The following is a 23,952-nucleotide window of genomic DNA, read 5'->3' as shown; positions in this document are numbered from 1 at the left end:
CCAGCACCAGCAGTTCTTGCCTCACAGGGGGGCCACAGGACCACATGACCCGGCCTGCATCGCGGATTCCTGCTCCTGCCGCAACCGTCAATCTTACGCGCCAGGAGACGCTTGAAAAGCAGAGGTGGGCTCCCGCAGCGCGGGACACCCGCACCAGCACCAGCAGTTCTTGCCTCACAGGGGGGCCACAGGACCCGGCCTGCATCGCGGCTTCTTGCCACAACCGTTACTCTTGTGTGCCAGGAGGTGTTTGAAAAGCAGAGGCCCATCTGCGCCCGTCAGCGCCAGGAGGAGACAGGGTAGGGCTATTCCCTTTGGCTCTGCAGCCCTTTAACCAATCCTTATGTAGGTAAGACATTTAAACTCTGTTTGATACACTTGGCATCAGTGACAGTGCAAGTGGGACTCGAACTCTCCTTCTAGTACAGAAAAACCTGGGAGATCACTCGACCTCGTATATCAATAATTACAAAGGAGCGGTTTATACGAGCTACAAACGTCTACCATTTAGACATTAGGTTGGAGGGGTGAACTGTGGCAGTATTATGTAACGTGGACAGTGGACCATTCGGTTGTATTTCCTTCTCTTATTTTCTTTTTTTCTCTCTGGTGCCTTGTAGCTAATCGTTTAGCCTATACTCAGTGGAGTTCTATATTCATAATAAGGAAAGGAGGTTTTATAGGGGAACTTGGCGTGGGTGTACTCTACTAACTATTACCCCTATACACACATATATAAAATGGGCCAACGTAAGGCCCTTGAAGGTCAGGTTAAGGGTAAATCTTCGAAAATAAGAAAAAGTATGTAGGAGAGTAGGGTCTGCTTCCTATGGTTACCCCCACTTTTTGCTGTGTTTCACTGGTTTTTCGATGTTAGTATGGCTGTGGCCCTGCTAATCAGGACCAAAGCCTAGCTGTACTCTCTCTAAATTGATACCATGTACTTTAGGTACATACCAGATTAGTTACTGGGTCCCCCTTGTGAGCCCCTGTATATGGTACCTTAGGTACCCAGGGCGTAGGTGCACCCTAGGCCTACCAAGGGCTGCAGCATGTATTGTGCCACCCCTGGTTAGCCTTCCAAACTGATACCACAGGTCTGTACTTACCCTGGGTAAGGTGGTGTAATCACCCCTTACTTAGATATAGTATATCTATATCTACCTTATATATAGACACTTAGTAACCTATAAGTCACTCCTATGGCAGGCCTTGACAACCCTGGAGGCAGAGTGCTTGTTTTTGTGTGAGTAGGTGCCCTAGCATGAGCTGAGACCCTCTGCAGCTTTTGTAACCATCTCCTTATAGCTGTTCTATGTTATAGCCATATCATATACTCTTAGGTGTATTCTAATCCTCGCGGTTAACGTTAACTTTGGTTTGGCTTTATCAAAACATGTTGTGTAAGGTGTCAAACACTTTGGAATACTACGGCCCCCCCCCCGCCAGTTCTGGCGGCGGGGGTAGCATTCCACCCTTCTAGAGGGAGAAGACGTGTAGTTACTGTTAAACCCGGTTAAAGTTAACAGAGCCCCAGCATCACAAACTGGATGCTGCTGCCACAGACACGAGTCTGCCCTCCTGCTGCTGGACGAAACTCCGACAGGGGAGGCCTGGACAATAGGTTTCCTGTCCAGGGAGATGCTAGCACCTCCCCAGACAGGCTTTAGTGTATTGGGGCAGGGAGGGTTGCATTCAGTGAATGCTTTTCAGACACTGTCTGGGGCACACAAGGTGCTTCATGCATTTCCCAGTTCAAACCGGTTGCTGGGGCACTCAGCCCCAGCTCTGGCGCGACACTGGACAAAGGGGAAGGGGTGTAACCACCCCCTCCCCAGGTCCACCCATAGGAGGGACTTTAGAGTTAGTCCAACCCCTAAACTTACTATGAGTATAGAACCCCAGTCCCTAGGACTTTAGATTACCCTGGACGAAACGCTGCAACATATATCTTAGACCTTCGACATTCCATATCGACTGGAAGATGGAAGAAATCTCCCTTGTGGTCAAGGAGTGACCACCGTGTTCAAACAGGCCCCAACTGCATCTTTGCCGGTCTGCAGTTTCAAGGCTCCCGCCGGGTCCCGAAGAATCCGCGACACAGGACACAGACTTCCAGACATCTCTGACACTGACCTGCGCTCCCAGCAAAGCTGAGACCTGTAGCGGACACAAGAGACGTGGGACCGGAACTCCTGGAGTCCTGCATTTTGAAACCCGACACCAAAAGGCACCTATGCACCCGGCTTTCCTGGGTGAGGTAAGACCAGTACTCCGGTGCTCCCATGGGGCTTGACTCTCGAAGTGCCCTAGTCTAAAAAGGTTCCATCGTAGTTCATCTAGAAGTACCCTTAAACTGTAAGTTTGTAACTTGTTCGTTCTCCATAGAAAGTCAATGGTAACCCGCGGCTGTGTTTAGACACTGCACATGCCTCCCGTGGGCCTCCTACATCCTAACCTTTGCTGGTTCTAGGCAGCCCCAGTGATTCCACAGGCCCTAGGCCTGCTTTCTAACTCTCACGTGGTTCTTATACCACTATTTTAGTATATGGTTTGTGAGGCCCCTAGGGCATAACGTATACTGTGCAACTTATCGTATGCTAATTAAGTTCCTTGTATTGTACTTTTACCTCTGACCTCATAAAGAGTGCAGAGGGGTTGTGTTTAGAATAAATACATATATATTTGATATATACCTTGTTTGGTGTGCTTTCATTTGATCATTCAAGAGATTATAATTGGTAAAACAACTTGCTTAACTCGTCTCCAAGTCTTAGCCTGAAGGCTGCTCTCCACAGCTACCACTAGGATAGCTTTCTATAAGGTTGACTTTATAACCTACCATCAATAGGGGTCGATTGGACTGGTGCAAGGTGCCCACTAGAATAGTGGACATCATATACTAGGCCATCTTCTCACAAAGTACAGCTGAAAATTGCTCCATAGAGGAAATAGATAACTTAATCGAAGAGGTGGAGTCTATGCTAAATACCAAATGTAACACAATTGGCAAACGCAATGCACAAATTACTGCTTTTTATACCAAATGTCATCCTAGCTCTCAAACAAAGAGCTCCGTAGCAAAGGATTTGACAACAGTAACTATTGAAACTCCGCAAACGACTCCCATTAGCAATTTTCCTCAACACACCTCAAGTAGTCATACTCACCCCCATATCCATCAGGGGCTACAGGGTTGTGCACCAGTAATATCAAATAGTTTAGTGAGAGAGGGAGAGCCACTCACACCGATTGTTTGTACTAACAGGTATTCCGCCCTAGCTCCAGAAATAGGGCCAAACATTTCCATCATGGTAACACACACACAGTCATCAGATCTACACATGCTGGAACAGCCACATCAAGTTAATTCGCAAGGGGAAAACCTTGAAATTGATGAGCCAATAGAACAGTCAGCTTCACAGGCGATTAGCTTACAAACAGCGAAAGTATACATACAATAGATAATCTTGTCCAGAAACTAAATATATTAGCAAAAGAGGTCACTTACTTAAAAGCAACAGTAAGTGAACTAACAACCCATAATGGGCTAGCCAGGGAACCTGATCAAAATGAATATTGTGTATGCTGTAAGAGGAGACTGACTGACCCTTAAACTCAAACAAAGAATAACATGAGCATAAAAGGAGATAAAAAATTGTACCCGAATTACATGGGAAAAACTCTGGGAACAGGCACGATTGGGAACACAGAACGATACGCAGTTGGGGAAAGCAAAGATCTATGATTGGGGATGAGTTGACCAGGGGATTTCTGAGGAGTGGTATCCCAAATAAAATAAAACATAATATAAATAAGGGGGATTTTACTAACTTGCGCAGAATAGGCAGGGAAAGCATAGCATGGGAGCAGGAACATCATATTACACAGTATAGGGGCAATCTTTCCGCTTGCTACAATGCAGATAGGCAGATTTTCAACATTCATAGAGAATCTGGCATTCCCAAGCAAATGGGCTGGAAAGTGGCTATGATAAATATTCCCAAACGTAGCCTTTCTCCTTATAGGGAAGATGTGGAGTCTTAGAAAAATAATGTAATTCATTGGATCAGACACAAGTACGACTGTAGATCCATAATACTTTCTGACCTACTTGAGGTGGAACGCTTAACTTCTAAAAATACCGCCCTTCACACGGTACTCTTAACATTGAAAACAAAAAATATAGCCGACGGATTGGTGGCCCTTGAACAGAGAACAGGTCCTCTATCCTCTAGCTTTGTGAGAGTTAGATCATTTAATCCCCGCGAAATCACGTGTAGGAGTCTCCAAGCATTTGTCAACCCCAGACCATAATCACATTCCGATACCAAAGAAAACAATTTGGAGGCAGTTGATTGACAACCACTTCTTCCCCCAACACTTGAACATTGTGAGAGGTCTTATACCTTTCCCAACGAAGAGTTAGTTCCATTTGAACTTACTTTCGAGCATTAAGCTAATCAAGTAGACAGGGGTGAAGTAGGAGTTGACTGTGTTGCAGTCAACCCATATTTAATAAGTGAACCAAAAGAGCATTCAGTATTACGTTTGACATCCTGGAATATAGCCGGGCAGAAACGTAAATTAGAAGATGAAGAATGGCAGGAATATACTAATCACAGTGAAATCTGCCTGTTACAGGAAACTTGGGCACTAGAAACTCCCCATAAGCTCAGGTACAAAACTTTTGGTGTAAGCGCCATACCTTCAGTAAGAGGTAGACCGTCTAGACTCTAGATGTGGATATAACTAATTTGAAATTTCCAGCTTTAGATATAATGGGGATAAAGTTAACAACACTGGATAAATATATATAATAGACCTGGTCCCTCCAGTATGGAATCTCCAGTCATAGAACTGTTAGATAGATTTCTGAGCACAATCGACCCCGGGGCAATTATAATTGTAGGGGGGGATTTTAACTGTAAATTTGAACCCATACGGGAATTGGGAAACCTATTTGAAGAGGAGGATCTGGCTAATAACATATCCCCCTCCAGAAGCAGGTCCTGCAACGCCCTGTACAGCTGCAGCCGCACAACTTATCCAATTAATCTCAGGGCAGGGACTCAAGGCCAGCAATGGCTAATTGCCGTCAGATAGACTGAGTGCACCTACATTTAGCAGGGGCTTTACCAAAAGAAGCATTGACTATGTAATGGTTTCGGCTAATTCATGGTCTAATATCCACGATTTAAAAGTGGATGCCAGAGTAGACAGTGATCATTATCCTTTATGTTTAACATTAGTAGGTTCCCTCTTCTATAATAATAATAATAATAATAATAAAACCACTTTTAAAGCGCCTGGTTACACTTAGGACAGTGTGTCCCCGGGCTAAGAAATGCTACTGCTCCCTGAAGAGGCCGAATCCGGGACTAATCAGGATCCTAGGCTACAACAAAGCACTTGTTTGCTTGGGGAAAAGGTGTGTTTTTAATTTTTGTCTGAATCTCATTTCGGAGGGCTCCATACCAAGGCCAAGGGGGAGATTGTTCCAATGTTTACTCGCTAAGAAGCGGAAGGAGCTACCTCCCATCCTGGTCTTACGAACGCAAGGGAGTTGGAACAACATCACTCCGGCAGATCTGAGATTCCGAGGAGGGCGATGGATAGTAAGAAGGTTTCGCAGATAACCTGGGCCATTTCCCTGGGCAATGCCGTGGGCAAAACATAGTGCCTTGAACTTAATGCGCTCCACAATAGGGAGCCAATGAAGTTTACATTTCCAGATGCCCTGCGCGGAAGATTAAGTACCAGGCGGGCGGCGGCATTTTGGACACACTGCAGTTGATGTATGCCTTTTTTGCTCAGGCCTAGGAGAAGAGCGTTGCCATAGTCCAGATGTGGTGTGACTAGGGCGTGAATAAGTGTCTTCCTGGCACTAATGGGGAGCAGGTCGAGGACTTTTCGGAGAGTTTTTAGTATTCCGAAACACTTTCCCGTAATTTTACTGATCTGTTGCTTGAAGGAAAGCTCTGCATCCAGCATGATTCCTAGATTTCTAACGACCTCAGCTGGGCGGGGGATCACCCCTAATTCAGTCGGCCACCAGGCCTGCGACCAAGCGGAGGGGGACTTACCAACCACCAACAACTCAGTTTTGTCGCCGTTAAGGCGTAGGCAGTTGCTGTTCATCCACCCTGCCACAGACCGCATGCAGTTGGAAAAGTTAGTGGCGTCCTCTGCCTGATTATGGGTAAGTCTAATTATTAGTTGGGTATCGTCAGCATATGTGACGATATCCACACCATAGGCTTCCACAATATGAGCCAGGGGCTCCATGTAAAGATTAAACAACGTAGGGCTCAGGCTTGAGCCCTGTGGAACGCCATGTCTCAACTTGCGCAGTGACGATTTGTGAGGAGGGAAGGGCACCTGAAAACTCCTGTTTTCTAAAAAGGATCTTATCCATTCTAGGGCTGAACCTTCTATTCCCAAGTCTGAGAGGCGACACAGCAGCGTCGAGTGCAGCACGGTGTCAAATGCTGCACTAAGATCTAATAAAACCAACGCTGCTGTCTGCCCCTCGTCACCAAGTTGTCTCAGACATTCTGTGGAAAAAAGAACCGCAGATTCGGTTGAATGGCCTGCTCTAAACCCTGACTGAGTTGAATGGAGACGAGAGTTCTCTTCAACGAATTTCATGAGTTGCCTGTTCACTACCTTCTCCACAACTTTCCCACAAAAGGGGAGGAGAGAAATAGGGCGGAGATTTTGTAGTTGGGAGATATGAATATTGGCTTTTTTTTTCAGGGGTATAACCTGTGCCGTTTTCCAAACGTCAGGCGCGTGGCATTCCTGAAAAGAGAGAGTAATAAGATGTTCAATCTGCTCGATCATGCAATCAAGGACTCCCTTACAGCGATTAGGAGAAATCACATCAAGAGGGGAGCCGGACTGAATTCCATTTATAATGGTGAGCAGGTCTGGCCTCTCAGGAACTAAAAAGCATGTCAGAGGAGGCTTGGTAGCAGAATCACTTCTTACTACCGAGTGTTGAGTCGGAGTGCTATCTGTAAAAGTGGCGTGTATTGAATCCACATTTTTTACAAAAAAGTCTGCAATCTCATCACATAACTCATTAGAGTAGGTGTCTCGGGCCTCCAGTCTGGTAGGGACCGTAAGTTCTTTATATATCGAGAAAAGTTCCTTGGTAGGGTTTTTTGCAGATTCAATGCGTTCTTTAAAATACGCGCCTTTAGCTGCTCGTATGAGTTTGTGATAAGTTTTTAATTCTCTTTTATAGTGTAGCTTGTCCTCTGGATTATAGTTTTTCCTCCAGCCACGTTCAGTATTTTTACATTTGGCTTTAGCTTCTTTAAGTTCTTTAGAGAACCATGGCGCAGTTTGAGATTTCCTGGCGGGGGGCTTAAGTGTCCATGGTGCTACTGTGTCCAGAGCCCTGGACATCCATTTTTCATAATCATCCCATGCCTTGAGCAGGGAGTCGTTAGGAAGAGGGGTTTCTTTACGTAGGGCGGATCTGAAGTTTTCCTCCGTAAACTTCTTCCAGTCTCTACGTTTCAAGGGCCTGGGGTTAGTCACACTGCATTCCTGGGGGGCAATTTCAACCTCGAATGGAATGACAAAATGATCAGACCATGTAATTTGCAACGGAGTGTCAATTTTAATACCTTCCCAGTTGGCAAAAACGGGGTCTAAGAGATGGCCGAGTTGATGCGACGGGGATATAGATTGTAGTTTGAGCGACCGGGATTTCAGAGCATCCACCACGGCCTGTGCCTCCTTACAATTGGGATCCTCAAAGTGAAGGTTGAGGTCTCCCAGAATGAGAAATTTCTTGTGCCGAAGTGCATGCTGAGTTATCAGTTCTGTCAGTTGATTGCAGAACTGTGAGGTTTTGCCTGGAGGCCGGTATACGAGGAGTCCATTAATAATATTTTTGGGACTAGCTTTTATCGTAAAAAAAACCACCCTCACTGTTGGGCAATATAGCCTTCTCTAAGGTACAATGTAGGTCGCTCTTGTGGATTATTGCCAGTCCCCCTCCCTTCTGCCTTTCTCTATCAATTCTAAGCAGGCTGTATCCTGCGGGGACAGCTTCCAAGGTTTCAGGAGTTGAGGCTATATCTAAGAGTTAAGAAGAGTACATCGAGGTCACCCTCTAGCACCAAATCATGAATCTCTAATCTGTGCTTTTTGAGGGATCTGCAATTAAGTAATGTCAATTTCATATTAATCATCTTCAACAAATTCCTTCCCCCACAAATAGTAATGTGGCAAGTCGCACAATGTGGCATAGGTGAGTCCACTGACATGGTATGGCGACAACTCTCTTTAACATTGGGGCGTATGGCGAACAGGTCCTTTGTAGAATACCTGATGTGTATTTTACTATTTCTGGCGTTGGAGATGAGAGGGGCAGGGGTTCTGGCCCCGTGCCCCGTTCGGCCGCCGGCGCGCCCGCTGCGCGGACGGGAAGACGTCATCCTTTTATCCAGTGGGAGGCAGGTGAGAAGCGTCCAACTACTGGACCGCTACCCTCTTCCTTCCTTCCTTCCCCCAAGATGGCGACCCTCCTAGCCTGCCGGCGTGAGCACCAAAATCGGCTGCACCGGTCAGGAAATGTCATCGAGGGGCCTCGGAGCAACGTTATTCTTGCACCGAGGGGTCAGTATTGTAGGCAGATAAAAAAGAGCAGTTTAAAATATTTTACACATTTTTAAAAATGGTACTGCAAACAATCGAATAAATGCCAAATAGCAAAGGGATAGTGAAAGAAAACCCCCGGCTTCCGCCTCAGGGGTGAACAAGAGCAAATCTGAGCCTTGGCGAGAGAGCGAGTCTAAATACCTGCTCGGCCGGGAAGCGTCCAACTACTGGACCGCTACCCTCTTCCTTCCTTCCTTCCTTCCCCCAAGATGGCGACCCTCCTAGCCTGCCGGCGTCAGCACCAAAATCGGCTGCACCGGTCAGGAAATGTCATCGAGGGGCCTCGGAGCAATGTTATTCTTGCACCGAGGGGTCAGTATTGTAGGCAGATAAAAAAGAGCAGTTTAAAATATTTTACAAATTTTTAAAAATGGTACTGCAAACAATCGAATAAATGCCAAATAGCAAAGGGATAGTGAAAGAAAACCCACGGCTTCCGCCTCAGGGGTGAACAAGAGCAAATCTGAGCCTTGGCGAGAGAGCGAGTCTAAATACCTGCTCGGGCGGGAAGCGTCCAACTACTGGACCGCTACCCTCTTCCTTCCTTCCTTCCTTCCCCCAAGATGGCGACCCTCCTAGCCTGCCGGCGTCAGCACCAAAATCGGCTGCACCGGTCAGGAAATGTCATCGAGGGGCCTCGGAGCAACGTTATTCTTGCACCGAGGGGTCAGTATTGTAGGCAGATAAAAAAGAGCAGTTTAAAATATTTGACAAATTTTTTTAAATGGTACTGCAAACAATCGAATAAATGCCAAATAGCAAAGGGATAGTGAAAGAAAACCCCCGGCTTCCGCCTCAGGGGTGAACAAGAGCAAATCTGAGCCTTGGCGAGAGAGCGAGTCTAAATACCTGCTCGGCCGGGAAGCGTCCAACTACTGGACCGCTACCCTCTTCCTTCCTTCCTTCCTTCCCCCAAGATGGCGACCATCCTAGCCTGCCGGCGTCAGCACCAAAATCGGCTGCACCGGTCAGGAAATGTCATCGAGGGGCCTCGGAGCAACGCTATTCTTGCACCGAGGGGTCAGTATTGTAGGCAGATAAAAAAGAGCAGTTTAAAATATTTTACAAATTTTTAAAAATGGTACTGCAAACAATCGAATAAATGCCAAATAGCAAAGGGATAGTGAAAGAAAACCCCCGGCTTCCGCCTCAGGGGTGAACAAGAGCAAATCTGAGCCTTGGCCCAGCCTTGGCCTAGCTCTAGGACACCCCCGCGCCGCACGGCCACCAGCTGCTGCGTGTGCCCCCCCTGCCTGACTGCCTCGCTGCTGCCTGCCGCCGCGTGACCACGCCCCCTGCCCCTGAGCGGCGTGGTCCGTGCTCGGCTGTCCTGCCCCTGCCGTTTTTTGCCGTATTTAGTGTGTTTTGTCATTCAGTTTTGCTTGTTTCTCTGTAATTGTATTTCCCTGCCCCTGCCGTTCTTTGCCGTATTTAGTGTGTTCTGTCATTCAGTTTTGCTTGTTTCTTTGTAATTGCACTTCCCTGCCCCTGCCGTTTTTTGCCGTATTTAGTGTGTTTTGCCGTTTAACATTGCCTGTTGCTTTGTAAATTGTACTTCCCTCCTGTTATTTGCCGCCGTTCGCCCTCCCTCCCCGCTTCCCGCCACCGCCGGTAACCCCGCCCCTTTGGCCTTCTGTAACCTCCCCGCTCCCACCTCCCAGCTGCTCCGCCCACCCGTGCACTTCGCCATATATGGCGACCGTGCGAACGCGCAGCGTTGACGCGCAGCGGGCGCGCCGATTGTGCGCCGAAGGCGCGCCAAAGGTAAGCCCGTCTGCGCCCGTCCGCGCCTGGACCGCGCCCAGTGCCAGGACCCCTGGCCCCCACCGACGGAAGACGACCCGACGAACCTACAACGCCGCCGAACTCATCGCACTCAACACCGGCGGCATCCCGGGGTGCCACCGAGCCACCCCGAAGCACACCCACGGACCCTTCAGCTGCCACGCGTGCCAGTTCTCCTGCATCTGGACCTACCCTGCACCCGCCAAGCCGAACACCAGCAGCAACCACCTCAAGTGCATCCTGCTCAACACCCGCTCCGTCCACAGACACGCCATCGAACTCTGGAACCTTCTCGACACCACAGCCCCTGACATCGCCTTCCTCACGGATACCTGGATGAACGCCTCCTCAGCGCCCGACATCGCCATCGCCATCCCAGAGGGCTACAAGATCACCCGGAGGGACCGCACCGCCAACCAGACGGGAGGCATCATCCGCATCACGACCAACACCAACGACACCCTGACCACCGCCGAACACATGCACTTCCAGATCCACACCGACCCGAGGACCACCCTCAGAGGCACCCTGATCTACCGACCCCCGGGACCACGCACACGATTCAGCGAGGACATCGCCGACTTCATCAGCCCGCATGCCCTCCCCTCCGCCGACTACATCCTCCTGGGGGACCTCAACTTCCACCTGGAGAACAACAGCGACCGGAACACCATCACCCTGCTCGACAACCTCGCCAACCTCGGACTCAAGCAGCTGGTGTCCACCCCCACCCACCTCGCCGGACACACACTCGACGCCATCTTCTCATCCAGCAAAGACATCGCCTTCAGCCACGCCACAGGACTCCACTGGACGGACCACAGCTGCGTCCACTTCACCTTCAAAAGAACGACGATCCACCACCACCAGCAACAGGTTGCCCGAAGAAGCTGGAACAAGATCACAGCCGACCAGCTCACCGCCTCCCTGAGCCAGCACCCTCCTGCCGGCTCAGCGAACCCCAGCCAGGCCGCCGACAACCTCACGAAGTGGATCAGCAACTGCGCGGAGGAACTCGCCCCGCTGAGGACCCCGCCCAGCAGACCCGGCAGCAGAAAAGCCCCATGGTTCACCGACGAACTCAAGTGCTCCAAGAAGAACTGCCGAGCCCTCGAGAAAGTATGGAGAAAGGAACCAACAGTGGACAACATGAACACCCTCAAGCTCGCCACCCGGAAACACCACCAACTGATCCGCGCCACCAAGAAAAATGCATACAAGGACCGGCTGGACAACAACGCACACAACTGCAAGGAACTCTTCAACATCGTGAAGGAGCTCTCCAGCCCCAACGCCGGAAACAACGACATCACCCCGTCGCAAGACCTCTGCAACTCCCTCGCCTCCTACTTCCACAACAAGATCGCGGACATACACAACAGCTTCAGCATCCAACCGACGCACGCCACAACCGCAGCAACGCCACCCACCACCACCCTCCACGCCTGGACTCCGGTCAGCACCGAAGACACCATCCGCACAATGAACTCCGTCCACTCCGGATCTCCGATCGACCCCTGCCCTCACCACGTCTTCAACAAGGCCGACGTTGTCATCGCACCCCACCTGCGGGACATTATCAACACCTCCTTCGACACCGCCACCTTCCCGGAGAGCTGGAAGCACGCAGAACTCAGCGCTCTACTCAAGAAACCTACAGCGGACCCCACCGAACTCAAGAATTACCGTCCCATCTCGCTCCTCCCGTTCCCGGCCAAAGTCATCGAAAAGACCGTCAACAAACAGCTGGCCGCCTTCCTCGAGACGAATGGATCCCTCGACCCCTCACAGTCTGGCTTCCGAGCCAACCACAGCACCGAGACCGCCCTCATCGCTGCCACCGATGACATCCGAGCCATGATGGACAACGGAGAAACAGCGGCCCTTATCCTCCTGGACCTCTCCGTGGCATTCGACACTGTCTGCCACCGCACCCTAGTGCAGCGCCTCGGCAACATCAGAATCCAGGAGAAGGCACTGGAATGGATCACCTCCTTCCTCGACGGAAGAACACAGAGAGTCCGCCTACCACCGTACAAATCAGAGGCCACCGAAGTCATCTGCGGCGTCCCTCAAGGATCCTCGTTGAGTCCCACCCTCTTCAACGTCTACATGAGCCCCCTCGCGGCCATCGCACGCCAACACAACCTCAACATATTCTCCTACGCCGACGACACCCAGCTAATCCTCTCCCTGACCAACGACCCCGCCGCCGCCAGAGCCAACCTACACGAAGGGATGAGAGATGTAGCCGAGTGGACGACGACCAGCCGCCTGAAACTGAACTCAGACAAGACGGAGGTCCTCATCCTGGGCTCCTCGCCCTCCGCCTGGGACGACTCCTGGTGGCCCCCCGCCCTGGGCACCGCACCCGAACCGACGGACCACGCACGCAACCTGGGCTTCATCCTGGACTCCTCCCTCTCCATGACCAGACAAGTCAACGCCGTCTCCTCGTCGTGCTTCAACATCCTGCGCATGCTACGGAAGATCTTCTGGTGGATCCCCACCGAGACCAGGAAAACTGTCACCCAGGCCCTCGTCACCAGCCGACTGGACTACGGCAACGCCCTCTACGCCGGAACCACCGCCAAGCTCCAGAAGAGACTCCAGCGGATCCAGAACGCCTCAGCCAGACTCATCCTCGACATCCCACGAAACAGCCACATCTCCGGACATCTGAGAGACCTGCACTGGCTCCCCGTCAACAAAAGAATCACCTTCCGCCTCCTCACCCACGCACACAAAGCCCTACACGACCAAGGCCCGAGCTACCTCAACAACCGAATCAACTTCTACGCTCCCAAGCGCCACCTCAGATCAACCAGCCACGCCCTCGCCGCCGTCCCCCGCATCCGAAGAGCGACAACAGGAGGAAGGTCCTTCTCCTACCTGGCCGGCAAGACCTGGAACTCCCTCCCAACCGACCTGCGCCTGACCCAAGACCACCTCACCTTCAGGAAGAAGCTCAAGACCTGGCTGTTCGAGCAGTAACGGCACCCCCCCCTCCTAGCGCCTTGAGACCCTACGGGTGAGTAGTGCGCTCTATAAATGTCTTGATTGATTGATTGATTGGCGAGAGAGCGAGTCTAAATACCTGCTCGGGCGGGAAGCGTCCAACTACTGGACCGCTACCCTCTTCCTTCCTTCCTTCCTTCCCCCAAGATGGCGACCCTCCTAGCCTGCCGGCGTCAGCACCAAAATCGGCTGCACCGGTCAGGAAATGTCATCGAGGGGCCTCGGAGCAACGTTATTCTTGCACCGAGGGGTCAGTATTGTAGGCAGATAAAAAAGAGCAGTTTAAAATATTTTACAAATTTCTAAAAATGGTACTGCAAACAATCGAATAAATGCCAAATAGCAAAAGGATAGTGAAAGAAAACCCCCGGCTTCCGCCTCAGGGGTGAACAAGAGCAAATCTGAGCCTTGGCGAGAGAGCGAGTCTAAATACCTGCTCGGCCGGGAAGCGTCCAACTACTGGATCGCTACCCTCTTCCTTCCTTCCTTCCTTCCCCCAAGATGGCGACCCTCCTAGCCTGCCGGCGTCAGCACCAAAATCGGCTGCACCGGTCAGGAAATGTCATCGAGGGGCCTCGGAGCAACGTTATTCTTGCACCGAGGGGTCAGTATTGTAGGCAGATAAAAAAGAGCAGTTTAAAATATTTTACAAATTTTTAAAAATGGTACTGCAAACAATCGAATAAATGCCAAATATCAAAGGGTATAGTGAAAGAAAACCCCCGGCTTCCGCCTCAGGGGTGAACAAGAGCAAATCTGAGCCTTGGCGAGAGAGCGAGTCTAAATACCTGCTCGGCCGGGAAGCCTCCAACTACTGGACCGCTACCCTCTTCCTTCCTTCCTTCCTTCCCCCAAGATGGCGACCATCCTAGCCTGCCGGCGTCAGCACCAAAATCGGCTGCACCGGTCAGGAAATGTCATCGAGGGGCCTCGGAGCAACGCTATTCTTGCACCGAGGGGTCAGTATTGTAGGCAGATAAAAAAGAGCAGTTTAAAATATTTTACAAATTTTTAAAAATGGTACTGCAAACAATCGAATAAATGCCAAATAGCAAAGGGATAGTGAAAGAAAACCCCCGGCTTCCGCCTCAGGGGTGAACAAGAGCAAATCTGAGCCTTGGCGAGAGAGCGAGTCTAAATACCTGCTCGGGCGGGAAGCGTCCAACTACTGGACCGCTACCCTCTTCCTTCCTTCCTTCCTTCCCCCAAGATGGCGACCCTCCTAGCCTGCCGGCGTCAGCACCAAAATCGGCTGCACCGGTCATGAAATGTCATCGAGGGGCCTCGGAGCAACGTTATTCTTGCACCGAGGGGTGAGTATTGTAGGCAGATAAAAAAGAGCAGTTTAAAATATTTTACAAATTTTTAAAAATGGTACTGCAAACAATCGAATAAATGCCAAATAGCAAAGGGATAGTGAAAGAAAACCCCGGCTTCCGCCTCAGGGGTGAACAAGAGCAAATCTGAGCCTTGGCGAGAGAGCGAGTCTAAATACCTGCTCGGGCGGGAAGCGTCCAACTACTGGACCGCTACCCTCTTCCTTCCTTCCTTCCTTCCCCCAAGATGGCGACCCTCCTAGCCTGCCGGCGTCAGCACCAAAATCGGCTGCACCGGTCAGGAAATGTCATCGAGGGGCCTCGGAGCAACGTTATTCTTGCACCGAGGGGTCAGTATTGTAGGCAGATAAAAAAGAGCAGTTTAAAATATTTTACACATTTTTAAAAATGGTACTGCAAACAATCGAATAAATGCCAAATAGCAAAGTGATAGTGAAAGAAAACCCCCGGCTTCTGCCTCAGGGGTGAACAAGAGCAAATCTGAGCCTTGGCGAGAGAGCGAGTCTAAATACCTGCTCGGCCGGGAAGCGTCCAACTACTGGACCGCTACCCTCTTCCTTCCTTCCTTCCTTCCTTCCCCCAAGATGGCGACCCTCCTAGCCTGCCGGCGTCAGCACCAAAATCGGCTGCACCGGTCAGGAAATGTCATCGAGGGGCCTCGGAGCAATGTTATTCTTGCACCGAGGGGTCAGTATTGTAGGCAGATAAAAAAGAGCAGTTTAAAATATTTTACAAATTTTAAAAAATGGTACTGCAAACAATCGAATAAATGCCAAATAGCAAAGGGATAGTGAAAGAAAACCCCGGCTTCCGCCTCAGGGGTGAACAAGAGCAAATCTGAGCCTTGGCGAGAGAGCGAGTCTAAATACCTGCTCGGGCGGGAAGCGTCCAACTACTGGACCGCTACCCTCTTCCTTCCTTCCTTCCTTCCCCCAAGATGGCGACCCTCCTAGCCTGCCGGCGTCAGCACCAAAATCGGCTGCACCGGTCAGGAAATGTCATCGAGGGGCCTCGGAGCAACGTTATTCTTGCACCGAGGGGTCAGTATTGTAGGCAGATAAAAAAGAGCAGTTTAAAATATTTTACACATTTTTAAAAATGGTACTGCAAACAATCGAATAAATGCCAAATAGCAAAGTGATAGTGAAAGAAAACCCCCGGCTTCTGCCTCAGGGGTGAACAAGAGCAAATCTGAGCCTTGGCGAGAGAGCGAGTCTAAATACCTGCTCGGCCGGGAAGCGTCCAACTACTGGACCGCTACCCTCTTCCTTCCTTCCTTCCTTCCCCCAAGATGGCGACCCTCCTAGCCTGCCGGCGTCAGCACCAAAATCGGCTGCACCGGTCAGGAAATGTCATCGAGGGGCCTCGGAGCAATGTTATTCTTGCACCGAGGGGTCAGTATTGTAGGCAGATAAAAAAGAGCAGTTTAAAATATTTTACAAATTTTTAAAAATGGTACTGCAAACAATCGAATAAATGCCAAATAGCAAAGGGACAGTGAAAGAAAACCCCCGGCTTCTGCCTCAGGGGTGAACAAGAGCAAATCTGAGCCTTGGCGAGAGAGCGAGTCTAAATACCTGCTCGGCCGGGAAGCGTCCAACTACTGGACCGCTACCCTCTTCCTTCCTTCCTTCCTTCCCCCAAGATGGCGACCCTCCTAGCCTGCCGGCGTCAGCACCAAAATCGGCTGCACCGGTCAGGAAATGTCATCGAGGGGCCTCGGAGCAACGTTATTCTTGCACCGAGGGGTCAGTATTGTAGGCAGATAAAAAAGAGCAGTTTAAAATATTTTACACATTTTTAAAAATGGTACTGCAAACAATCGAATAAATGCCAAATATCAAAGGGTATAGTGAAAGAAAACCCCCGGCTTCCGCCTCAGGGGTGAACAAGAGCAAATCTGAGCCTTGGCGAGAGAGCGAGTCTAAATACCTGCTCGGCCGGGAAGCCTCCAACTACTGGACCGCTACCCTCTTCCTTCCTTCCTTCCTTCCCCCAAGATGGCGACCATCCTAGCCTGCCGGCGTCAGCACCAAAATCGGCTGCACCGGTCAGGAAATGTCATCGAGGGGCCTCGGAGCAACGCTATTCTTGCACTGAGGGGTCAGTATTGTAGGCAGATAAAAAAGAGCAGTTTAAAATATTTTACAAATTTTTTAAAATGGTACTGCAAACAATCGAATAAATGCCAAATAGCAAAGGGATAGTGAAAGAAAACCCCCGGCTTCCGCCTCAGGGGTGAACAAGAGCAAATCTGAGCCTTGGCGAGAGAGCGAGTCTAAATACCTGCTCGGGCGGGAAGCGTCCAACTACTGGACCGCTACCCTCTTCCTTCCTTCCTTCCTTCCCCCAAGATGGCGACCCTCCTAGCCTGCCGGCGTCAGCACCAAAATCGGCTGCACCGGTCATGAAATGTCATCGAGGGGCCTCGGAGCAACGTTATTCTTGCACCGAGGGGTGAGTATTGTAGGCAGATAAAAAAGAGCAGTTTAAAATATTTTACAAATTTTTAAAAATGGTACTGCAAACAATCGAATAAATGCCAAATAGCAAAGGGATAGTGAAAGAAAACCCCGGCTTCCGCCTCAGGGGTGAACAAGAGCAAATCTGAGCCTTGGCGAGAGAGCGAGTCTAAATACCTGCTCGGGCGGGAAGCGTCCAACTACTGGACCGCTACCCTCTTCCTTCCTTCCTTCCTTCCCCCAAGATGGCGACCCTCCTAGCCTGCCGGCGTCAGCACCAAAATCGGCTGCACCGGTCAGGAAATGTCATCGAGGGGCCTCGGAGCAACGTTATTCTTGCACCGAGGGGTCAGTATTGTAGGCAGATAAAAAAGAGCAGTTTAAAATATTTTACACATTTTTAAAAATGGTACTGCAAACAATCGAATAAATGCCAAATAGCAAAGTGATAGTGAAAGAAAACCCCCGGCTTCTGCCTCAGGGGTGAACAAGAGCAAATCTGAGTCTTGGCGAGAGAGCGAGTCTAAATACATGCTCGGCCGGGAAGCGTCCAACTACTGGACCGGTACCCTCTTCCTTCCTTCCTTCCTTCCCCCAAGATGGCGACCCTCCTAGCCTGCCGGCGTCAGCACCAAAATCGGCTGCACCGGTCAGGAAATGTCACCGAGGGGCCTCGGAGCAGCGTTATTCTTGCACCGAGGGGTCAGTATTGTAGGCAGATAAAAAAGAGCAGTTTAAAATATTTTACACATTTTTTAAAATGGTACTGCAAACAATCGAATAAATGCCAAATAGCAAAGGGATAGTGAAAGAAAACCCCCGGCTTCCGCCTCAGGGGTGAACAAGAGCAAATCTGAGCCTTGGCGAGAGAGCGAGTCTAAATACCTGCTCGGCCGGGAAGCGTCCAACTACTGGACCGCTACCCTCTTCCTTCCTTCCTTCCTTCCCCCAAGATGGCGACCATCCTAGCCTGCCGGCGTCAGCACCAAAATCAGCTGCACCGGTCAGGAAATGTCATAGAGGGGCCTCGGAGCAACGTTATTCTTGCACCGAGGGGTCAGTATTGTAGGCAGATAAAAAAGAGCAGTTTAAAATATTTTACAAATTTTTAAAAATGGTACTGCAAACAATCGAATAAATGCCAAATAGCAAAGGGATAGTGAAAGAAAACCCCCGGCTTCCGCCTCAGGGGTGAACAAGAGCAAATCTGAGCCTTGGCGAGAGAGCGAGTCTAAATACCTGCTCGGCCGGGAAGCGTCCAACTACTGGACCGCTACCCTCTTCCTTCCTTCCTTCCTTCCTTCCCCCAAGATGGCGACCATCCTAGCCTGCCGGCGTCAGCACCAAAATCGGCTGCACCGGTTAGGAAATGTCATCGAGGGGCCTCGGAGCAACGTTATTCTTGCACCGAGGGGTCAGTATTGTAGGCAGATAAAAAAGAGCAGTTTAAAATATTTTACACATTTTTAAAAATGGTACTGCAAACAATCGAATAAATGCCAAATAGCAAAGGGATAGTGAAAGAAAACCCCCGGCTTCCGCCTCAGGGGTGAACAAGAGCAAATCTATCTCACAAACAGCAGGCATAACGATAGTAACCCAAGTCATATTCAACCAATAGTTAGTAATAACCGCAGAGCCCTGAAATGGCCATCAATAATGGGTAAAGATGATGAGATGGCAAGGATTTTTCAGATGTTTTTTCTCCCTCTATAGTCAATTGCAAATTCCAGAGATTCCTATAGGGCAGATTCACTACAAAATGATAGACAAACTAAAATTGATTTTGAGCAAGATCTCCAGAGAGAACGGGGTAGGGAATGGAGCGACACATACCCCAGCCAACCAGTGGTATACTAGAGAGTGTCGCAAAGCAAAGAGCAAGCTCATAATGGCAGCAAAATCAAATGATGTCATTGCATAAAGAGACAAAAGGGCTAAATACAAAAGTTTATTACTGCAAGAATGGGCCGACAACGTCTGGACAGAGTTGATAATTGCTGCCAAAATTAAGGATCATGCAGGCTTTTGGAAATTGTTAGCTAAGGGTAATAAAATGGGGAGAAGTACCATGGAACTTTTTTTGGATGCAGGCACTTGGGTCAATCAGTTTTCAAAATTGCATTGTGAGATTTCCATTGAGCCAATACATAATAATCAATTTGAAACATCAAATGCTGAAGCATCGAATAATACAAAACAAATCCATATCCCATACTTCAGTATAGAGGAAAATGTGGCAGCAATTGATGCAATCAAGCCTGGTAAGGCACTAGGTTCCGATAAAATACCAGGAGATCTGTTGAAGCATGATAAAGCTGTCTGGGGACCACACATTAATCTCCTTTGTAATGCCGTAGCAGCAGGTGCCCCAGTACCAGACTCATGGAAAGGGTCAGAAATTATTTAAAAAAATGTAAAAAGGAGATCGCCAAGATCCAGCAAATTACCGGCCAATAAGCCTTATTGATACCTTACAAAAGATCTACGCCAAGCAGATTTTAACAAGATTAAATGAGTGGGCAGAGGCAAAAACACTTTATCACAGTATCAGGCAGGGTTTAGAGCAAAAACAGTACAATCGATCAGGCTTTTAGACTTTTATGCATGGGGTAGAAATACCCGATTTTAAAGGAAGGTCACCTGTTCATAGCGTTTATAGATTTGAAGGCCGCTTTTGACCTTATACCAAGAAATGTGCTATGGCGCTCCCTAAAAGACCAAGAAGTACGAGAGGAACTCCTAACACAGATAGTGAGACTAAATGAAAACAATTATGCAAAAGTTAGATGGGGCCCAGGGGAGAACTCACTGAGTCTATTCCCATAAGGAGGGGTGTAAGGTAAGGATGTCTACTGGCACCCACCCTCTTTTCCCTATATATAAATGACACCCCAAAAAATCTTTTGGGATGTAGGCATGATTCACCTTAGTTAGGAGGGTTGCCAGTACCAGCCCTTTTATTAATAGACACCACTATTCTAATATCTCAAACGCCGAAGGGAATCCAAAATCTTTTAAATTCATTTAGCGAATATTGCGACATGAAAGGCATTGAAATGAACTCAAGCAAAACAAAATACATGGCAGTCAAACCGCGTAAATCATTTAAGACGAACATTTTTGCTCAAAAGCAGAAGTTAGAATATGTTTCGAACTTCAGCTATTTAGGTATCACACTTGACACAAAATTGACATGGCATCTGCAACTGCAGAAAAGCAAGACCATTTTGATCCTAAATTCAGTACCCATACTGAAAAAGCACTAAGGCCGTGTCACACCTGCATTAGAGGTGTATAAATACAGGGCACAATCAGCAACTTTATAAGGAGCTGAACTTTGGGTGGCCACTTGCAGAAATACGTTTGCTGTGGAAGAAAACAAGCGTTTTAGGATGCTGTTATGTCTTCCTGTACGCACACCAGTTATCCCCATTGTTATGGATCTGAACATAAAACGCATTGATCACCAGGCTATATTGAGACCACTGTAGTTTTGGGTGTGACAGTGGACTACTGTAGAACTCGCAAGCTACAAAGATAGACTGGAAGAGATACTAAGATGTGACCACTGTGGTAGTCGCCATTGGGTCAAACTTGTGAGAACATGGTTCTACAAACTTAGATTGAACCATTTCTGGGAAACACCTGCACTGTTGACACGCCCTCTAAAAAAATATTGAAAACAACAATTTGGGCATATATGCAAAATTGTGTATCCCATAATTCTGAAAATGGCAGATTGATTACATAATTCCTTCTCACAAAATCTCTTCCATCCTTTAAGCTATTTCTTGATGAAATTCTACCTCAGTTGGCTAAATCGCTGTATATGAAATTCTGTTATCGTATTCTGCAAGTCAAATCTAACACAGCAAAATGGGGTTTGAAAAATGATGATGTCAATGATGATCACTGCCTTCTATGCCATTTCAACACACAAAAAGAAATGATTACCACATACAATTTGTTTGCCCAGCATATGGCTACACCAAGGCGAAAATGGATCAAACCGATATGTTGTAATATGGTAGTCAGGTCTTGCACTGATGCAAGTAGAATACTAAAAACTGATACCTCGCAGAAAATTGTTTTTAGTGTCAGCAGATACCTGTTTGCTGTCATATTATTGAGTGGAAAAAAGGTATGAAATAAAAAAAAGACCCATAACATTTTTATATATTGCTTGTTTTTTAATCAACGCATGCATTTTTTTGCACTAGCACCTTATATCCGCTCTGCATTCAACACAAAGCATTTGTATGTATCTTCTCTAGATCAGTATTGAGCTGTGTCAAGTACCCATATGCACTATTATAGCATTTGCACTTTATTTCCCAACTATGTACTGTATTAAGCATTTTTATGCGTTTGTGAGCACCTGCACTTTATTTGTCAAGTATAATCTATGTATGGAGCTCCAATTTTCCATAAATCTTTGATTGTAATATTCCTTTAAATAGCAAATGATGTGTTTTTATGTACTGGATTAGACCCACTGATTGCCTGATATCTATCTTTATTATTCCAATTTAATTATAAAGACCACTGTAAATGTCCAAAGACGCAATTGAGACTGTCATCCACCTCAACTGTGTTTTTAAGATGGGTTCTTTTATTGGTATGTTTGAACTATTTTTATTTTGTAACTTTTATGGTTTTTTAAACCGAATAAAGATTATTGAATTGAATTGCTAGTGCACTTATAAACGACTGACCCAAGGCAGAGAGCAAGGAAATGGCACTGGTCTCGATCAACATAGAAAAATCATTTGATACTGTGGATTGGAGGTACCTACTTGAAGTCCACCAATCCATGGGCTTAAGTCCACAATTTAGGGCATGGATCTACTTGTCCTAGAGCCGGAGTCCAGGTAGGGTGGTGTCATGTGCAGCTGGGATTAAGAAAGAGGGATCTGTCAGGGTTTCCCCCTGTAGCCTCTAATGTTTGGTCTGGCATTAGAGCCCACGGAGCGCATAGAACTGGGTCAGACTAGGCACATACAGTCACTATATGCAAACAAGTTCTGTTCTATCTTAGGGCCCCCAGGGATTCCCTTGTGGTGTTGCTACAACTCTTGGATGAGTTTGAAGAAGTGTCCGGCCTAAGAATTAATAAAAAATAAATTGTTGTTGTTTTCTTTGGCAGCATTGGTGGGAACACCTGTTGACCGCCTCCCTGATCTTGGGCTACGGTGGGATCTATACCATTTTCAGCACTTGCACATGATGGTCACTCATATGAAGGTAAAACAAATGCAACACAACATCGAAAGGGTGATGGCCTTCCTGCCCTCTTCTGTGTAATTTTGTAACACTCTGCCAAAGTTGCTTATGGGTAGAATTGCTGTCTCTAAGATAGTGCTTCTGCCACGCTGCCTTTACATAATTCAGAATACCTAGTGCCCCTTGCCTTAAGGCTTGTTCAAGTAGTTGAATACCACTCTAACCCCCTTTCTCTGAGTGGGTAAGCAGTTAAGGGTGGCCAGTGCAGCATTGATGAGGAGTTATGAGTAGGGAGGACTTGACGTGCTGCATCTGGAGTATTATCACTTTGCATCCCATATACAGCATTCTGCAGAATGGATAGCGTAAGGAAGTAAGTGGCAGAAACAGTTATTGGCAGGCTTGGTGGAGGAGGGGGAACTCCCGGCGATGATGATGGAAGGGTCTGGTATCTTATGGATCTTCCATGTGTGGTCTGACAGACCGCGTGTGTATGGCAGAGACTGGTCAGGGTGGTGAATAAGAGGGCACCCTTTCACAGGTAACTACTGATTTGGATACTTGATCCTTTTCAGTGTAAGAAAGCCAACATGACCTTTCAGGCGAGATGGGGCTGTAAAATGCTTGGGGACCTTTACCCCAATGAGCACCTTTTTTCCTTTGAGGAAGCGCAGACTGAGTGTGGGGTAGGGGCCGGGCACTTCCTGCATTATGCAGGCCAAAGACAAAGATCGCTCCCGCATCTGTATCTGGCAGTACATCACCACGTACTATGTTACTATTATTGGGAATGGTAATTGTGTCAAGTGATTTGCTAATGCTACATCATCTGAATGTCTTGTATAGTGGCTGTACCGCGAAGCAACCGTTGGCAGCGCTGCATTGTTGTTTATTATTGATAAAATGAAAATAAAAGTTTTAAAACAAATTATGATCCATGACTGACACTATTGTACATTCGGGAACATACCCATCAGCAAACACATAATTAATATTCAGTGTTTATCCTGAATATTCAGTGTTTATCCTGAATGAGAGGGAGAGGTGTGGCGTCGCGGCCAGGGCGACTGACGCTGGAATCTGGGCATCAGGGTTCGATCCCCGGCTCCGGCGGCAGGTTAGCCCAGCACCATGCAACTCTGGGCAATAGCTTGCTTAATCTTCCCGACGGCCCCCAGCGCCTAGAGACCCTAACGGGTGATTGTGCGCTATACAAATGTGGATTATTAATGAGGAAACACTGCTTCTAATTGATAGGTCTTTCTTGCCAAATAAAATACAAACTAGTTCAGTTTGTTTGGGCGGTGCCCCATTATAGCATGTATTTTCTGTGGATTAACTGTAGCCTCTGTAGTGAGAGAGAGAGAGTAAGTGTGTGTGAGAATACGCATGCACATGCGTGTGTGTGTTTGTGTGTGTATGTGTGTAATTACGCAAAAAGGAGC

The 23,952-nt window shown here is 48.2% G+C and overlaps 1 protein-coding gene across 1 annotated transcript in view; it reads left to right on the top strand.

Annotated features, from left to right (window-relative positions):
• LOC144769271 (electrogenic sodium bicarbonate cotransporter 1-like) overlaps positions 1-23,952 on the top strand; it is a 584,697-nt gene that overhangs the window by 315,721 nt on the left and 245,024 nt on the right. The gene's annotated exons all lie outside the window — the stretch shown is intronic.

This window comes from Lissotriton helveticus, chromosome 7 (genome assembly GCF_964261635.1).
Source record: "Lissotriton helveticus chromosome 7, aLisHel1.1, whole genome shotgun sequence".
NCBI classification, from domain to species: domain Eukaryota; kingdom Metazoa; phylum Chordata; class Amphibia; order Caudata; family Salamandridae; genus Lissotriton; species Lissotriton helveticus.
Note: the sequence above shows the minus strand (reverse complement) of the source record. Positions and strands in the feature narration are given on the sequence as shown.